General features: G+C 31.5%; 1 protein-coding gene and 1 long non-coding RNA gene across 2 annotated transcripts in view; one reads left to right on the top strand and one right to left on the bottom strand.

Moving 5' to 3' along the window:
• LOC146423113 (uncharacterized) overlaps positions 1 to 6,000 on the top strand; it is a 51,995-nt gene that overhangs the window by 18,174 nt on the left and 27,821 nt on the right. The window lies entirely within an intron of this gene.
• LOC146423114 (uncharacterized) overlaps positions 1 to 6,000 on the bottom strand; it is a 52,917-nt gene that overhangs the window by 21,053 nt on the left and 25,864 nt on the right. The window lies entirely within an intron of this gene.

Genomic DNA, 6,000 nt, shown 5'->3' with positions numbered 1-6,000 from the left:
TCCACGGGATTTGGGGAGAAATTCCCGGGATTGAGGTCTCACCTGCTCACCCTGCCCTGCTGGTTCCTGATGCCTTTCTTCCGGGAATACGCCATGGCTGGAGGTGAGCTTTGGGGTTTTGGGAATTTTGGGATTTTTTGGGAATTTTTTGGGATTTTTTTGAGATTTTTTTTTAATTTTCCGGGATTTTTTTCAATTTTTGGCAGTTTTTGAGGATTTTTTTTTATTTTTTCGTGGGGTTTTTCGGATTTTGGGGATTTTCGTTTTAGGAATTTTTGATTTTAAAAATTTTTCTGGGTTTTTAAATTTTTTGGAATTTTTCAGTATTTTGATTTTTCTTCTTTTTTGGATATTCTTTACATTTAAGGTTTTATAATTTTATGGTTCAGTTGATTGGTTTTTGAATTTATTTACTAGAATTACATGGATTTTTGTATGGAAATTTTAGGAATTTTGAATTTTTTGAATTTTTAAAAAAATTTTTCAGAGATTTTTAGATTTTTATTGGGATTTTGGGGTTTTTGGGGGTTTTGAATTTTGGGGATTTTTGTGGGATTTTTTGGGGAGTTTTTGGGGAATTTTTGGGGAGTTTTTGGGATTTTTTTAAGGATTTTTTGGGGATTTTTTGGGGATTTTTTTAGGATTTTTTAAGATTTTTTGGGGATTTTTTGGAGATTTTTTTAGGATTTTTTCAGGGAATTTTTTGGGATTTTTGGGGGATTTTTTTGGATTTTTTGGAGATTTTTTGGGGATTTTTTTTTTTTTTTTTCTATTTTTGGGGGGATTTTTTGGGGATTTTTTTATTTTTAAAAAAAATTTTTCTGGAATTTAGAGATTTTTGGATTTATGGGATTTTAATGGAACAATGGCATTTTTTGGAATTTTTGGGAATTTTGGAATTTTTGGAATTTTTGGAATTTTTTTGAGATTTTTGGGAATTTCTTGGGATTTTTTTGGGAGATTTTTTGGAATTTTTTTGGAAATTTTTCAGAGAGTTTTTGGGGAATTTTTTCAGGAAATTTTAGGATTTTTGTAATTTTTCAGATTTTTGCAGGATGTTTTTGAATTTTTTTGGAATTTTTGATTTTTGGGATTTTTACATTTTCCAGTTTTTTACTTTTTTAAGAGTTTTTAAATTTTGGGGATTTTTGGGGATTTTTTGGGGGATTTTTAATGGGATTTTTAGAATTTTTGAGATTTTTAGGATTTTTTGAGGATTTTTTTAATTTTTGGAATTTTTAGGAATTTTTTGGAGGATTTTAATGGGATTTTTGTAGGTATTTGGGATTTTTAGGATTTTTAAAAATTTTTTTGCATTTTTGGAAATTTTTAGATTTTTGAATTTTGGGCATTTTTATTTTGGGGGGATTTTTAGGAATTTTTGTGGGATTTTAAAAATTTTGGGGGGATTTTGGGATTTTTGGGATTTTTGGGATTTTTTTAGGATTTTTAGGAATTTTTGGGGATTTTTATGGGATTTTTTGGGATTTTTTGGGGATTTTTTAAGGATTTTAGGAAATTTTTTTTTTAATGGGATTTTTTTGGATTTTAATTGGATTTTTGGGATTTTTTTGAATATTGGGGATTTTGGGGTTTTTGCAGGATTTTTGGCAATTTTTGGGAATTTTTGGGAATTTTTTAGGATTTTTGGGAATTTTGGGGGATTTTGGGATTTTTAGAATTTTAATGGGATTTGCAATACAGGATTTTTTTGGATTTGGGATTTTGGGGTTTTTGGGGTGTTTTTGGGGATTTTGAGGCTTTTTAAATTTTTTTGGAATTTTGGGGATTTTTTTTGATTTGTGCAAAGGAATTTTTGAAGGATTTTTTTAGGATTATTTTGAATTTTTGGATTTTTGAGGATTTTCCAATGGGGACGTGTTTGGAGTTTAATGGGATTTTGGATTTTTTTATTTTTTGGGTTTTTAAAAATTTTTGGGGTTTTTTGGTTTTTAGAAATTTTTGGAAGTTTTGGGATTTTCAGGATTTTTATTTTGGACTTTTCGGGGAATTTAAAAAGTTCGGATTTTTTGAATTTTTTAGGCGTTTTCTTGGAATATTTTAGAGATTTTTAAAAAAATTTTTTTCAATTAAAAAATTTTTGGAATTTTTCAGGGAGTTTAAATTTTTAAAATTTTTTTATTATTTTGGGAATTTTTAGGTTTTTTAGATTATTTTTGGGAAAATTGTTTTTGGAATTGTAAAAGAAATTTTTTTCAGGATTTTCAGACTTTTTCTGGATTTTCCTGATTTTTTGATTTTTCCTTTTTTTTTTTTTTTCTCCTTTACCAGATTTTTCCGGATTTTTAAAAATTTTTGAGGATTTTTTTTTCGGATTTTTTGATTTTCCAGTTTTTCCCCCTGATTTTCGGGATTTTTCCTGGTTTTTCTGGAATTTATTTTAAAATTTTTAAATTTTTAAAATTTTCAGATTACCCTAATTTTCCGGATTTTCTGGATATTCCGGATTTTTCCTGATTTTCCTGATTTTTTCCCAGATTTTTTGCTTATTTTTCAGATTTTCCCTGATTTTTCCTCATTTTCCTCATTTTCACCTGATTATTTCCATTTTTTCCCGATTTTTTTTCGGATTTTTCAGTTTTTTCCCCTGATTTTTTTTCTCATTTTTTCCCGTTTTTTTCCCCTGGAATTTATTTTAAAATTTTTTGGGAATTTTTTTAAACTTTTTCAGGAATTTCCCCCTAATTTTTCCGGATTTTTTTCTGGATATTTCCGGATTTTTTCCTGATTTTTTCCTGATTTTTTCCCAGATTTTTTCCTGATTTTTCCCAGATTTTTTCCTCATTTTTTCCTCATTTTTTCCTAGTTTTTCACCTGATTATTTCAGGTTTTTTCCGGATTTTTTCCAGATTTTTTTCCCTGATTTTCCCGGGTTTTTTTCCCAGACTTTTCCTGGTTTTTTCCAGATTCTTTCCTGATTTTTCCCGGATTTTTTCCGAATTTTTTCCGAATTTTTCCCAGATTTTTCCCGGATTTTCTTTCAGGGTTTTTTTGGGGAAAATTCCTCAGGAAAAATTGGGGTTTTAAGGGGGTGGAGATGGTGGGTTGGTTGGGTTGGAATTTTTTGGGTTTTTGTCCTGAAAATTTTGGGATTTTGTCCTGAAAATTTCAGGTCTTTATCCCAAAAAATTCAGGAGTTTTTCCTGAAAATTTCAGGATTTTACACTGAAAACTCCAGGATTTTATCCCAAAAATTCCAGGATTTTATCCCAAAAATTTCAGAGTTTTTTCCCAAAAAATTTCAGGATTTTATCCCAAAGATTTTGGAATTTTATCCCAAAAATTTCAGAGTTTTTTATACCCAAAATTCCAGGATTTTATCCCAAAAATTTCAGGATTTTATCCCAAAAATTTCAGTGGTTTGTACCCAAAATTTCAGGATTTTATACTGAAAATTCCAGAATTTTATCCTAAAAATTTCAGGATTTTATACCAAAAATTTCGGAGTTTTATCCCAAAAGTTTCAGGATTTTATACTGAAAGTTCCAGAATTTTATCCCAAAAATTCTAGGATTTAATCCCAAAAATTTCAGTGGTTTGTACCAAAAATTCCAGAGTTTTATCCCAAAAATTCCAGGATTTTATCCTGAAAATTCCAGGATTTTGTCCCAAAATTTTCAGAGTTTAATCCCAAAAATTTCAGATTTTCATCCCAAAAATTTCAGGATTTTATCCCAAAAATTTCAGGGTTTAATTCCAAGAATTTCAGAATTTTATCCCAAAAATTTCGGGATTTTTTACCAAAATTCCAGCATTTTATCCCAAAAATTTCAGGATTTTTTACCAAAAATTTCTGGATTTTTTACCAAAAATTTCTGGATTTAATCCCAAAAATTTCAGGATTTAATCCCAAAAATTCCAGAGTTTTATCCCAAAACTCCTGACATTCCAAACCGCAAATTTTTTTGGGAATTTCAGGTCTGGTGTCCTCGGCAGCGTCCAGCCTGGAGCACCTGCTGAGTGACCCGCGGGGAGGTCGAGTCGCGGTCAGATTTTGGGGATGAAAAACCCAATTTTTCCTGAAATTTTGGGACTAAAACACCCCATTTTTTCACTGATTTTGGGGATAAAACACCCAATTTTTTCCTCTAATTTTTGGGATGAAAAACCCAATTTTTTCCTGATTTTGGGACTAAAACACCCCATTTTTTCACGGATTTTGAGGATAAAACACCCAATTTTTCCTCTAATTTTGGGGATAAAATTCCCAATTTTTCTTCTAATTTTGGGACAGAAGCAGCCAATTTTTTCCCCCAATTTTGGGGATAAAACACCCAAATTTTCCTGTAATTTTGGGGATAAAAGCCCAATTTTTCCCCAATTTGGGGATAAAATACCCAATTTTTCCCCTGATTTTGGGGATAAAATACCCAATTTTTCCCCTAATTTTGGGGATGAAAAACCAAAATTTTCCTCTAATTCTGGGACAGAAAATCCCAATTTTTCCCTAATTTTGGGGATAAAAAACCCAATTTTCCTCTAATTTTTGGGATAAAAACCCAATTTTTCCCTCATTTTTGGGAAAATTTTGACGAAATTTTTGGGAATTTCCCCTCCAATCCCCAAACATCCCAAAATCCACATTTTTTGGTCTCCAACCCCAAATTTTTTTGGGAATTTCAGGTCTGGTGTCCTCGGAAGCGTCCAGCCTGGAGCACCTGCTGAGTGACCCGCGGGGAGGTCGAGTCGCGGTCAGATTTTGGGGATGAAAAACCCAATTTTTCCTGAAATTTTGGGACTAAAACACCCCATTTGTTCCCTGATTTTGGGGATAAAACACCCAATTTTTCCTGTAATTTTTGGGATGAAAAACCCAATTTTTTCCTGATTTTGGGACTAAAACACCCAATTTTTCCTGATCTTGGGGATAAAAAACCCAATTTTTTCCTAATTTTGGGGTTAAAACACTCAAATTTTTCACTGATTTTGGGGATAAAAACCCAATTTTTCCTCTAATTTTTGGGATAAAACACCCAAATTTTCCTGTAATTTTGGGGATAAAATACCGAATTTTTCCTGTAATTTTGGGATTAAACCACCCAATTTTTCCCCTAATTTTGGGCCAGAAATTCCCAATTTTTTCTGTAATTTTGGGGATAAAATACCGAATTTTTCCTGTAATTTTGGGATTAAAACACCCAATTTTTCCTCTAATTTTTGGGGATAAAATACCCAAATTTTCCTCTAATTTTGGGGATAAAATTCCCAAATTTTCCTGTAATTTTGGGGATGAAATACCCAATTTTTCCCCAATTTTGAGGATAAAATACCCATTTTTTTTCTAATTTTGGGGATGAAATTCCCAATTTTTCCTGTAATTTTGAGGATAAAATACCCAAATTTTCACCAAATTTGGGGATAAAAAACTCAATTTTCCCCCAATTTTGGGGATAAAACCCAAATTTTTCCTAATTTCAGTGATGAAATTCCCAATTTTTCCTGTAATTTTGGGGATAAATTACCCAAATTTTACCCTAATTTTGGGGATAAAATTCCCAATTTTTCCTGTGATTTTGGAGATAAAATTCCCAATTTTTCCTATAATTTTGGGGATAAAATTCCTAATTTTTTTCCTGATTTTGGAAATAAAACACCCAAATTTTCCTGTAATTTTGGGAATGAAATTCCCAATTTTTTCTGATTTTAGAGATAAAATTCCCAATTTTTTCTCCTCATTTTAGGAATAAAACACCCAATTTTTCCCCTAATTTTTGGGATGAAAAGCCTAATTTTTCCTCTAATTTTTGGGACAAAACACCCAATTTTCCCCTCATTTTCAGGAAGATTTCCATGAGATTTTGGGAATTTCCCCTCCAATCCCCAAACATCCCAAAATCCACATTTTTTTGGTCTCCAACCCCAAATTTTTTTGGGAATTTCAGGTCTGGTGTCCTCGGCAGCGTCCAGCCTGGAGCACCTGCTGAGTGACCCGCGGGGAGGTCGAGTCGCGGTCAGATTTCGGGGATGAAAAACCCAATT

This window comes from Lichenostomus cassidix, unplaced genomic scaffold (assembly GCF_008360975.1).
Source record: "Lichenostomus cassidix isolate B80296 unplaced genomic scaffold, HeHo_3.0 HiC_scaffold_34, whole genome shotgun sequence".
Taxonomy (NCBI): Eukaryota; Metazoa; Chordata; class Aves; order Passeriformes; family Meliphagidae; genus Lichenostomus; species Lichenostomus cassidix.
This window is presented reverse-complemented; position numbering and strand designations above follow the sequence as displayed.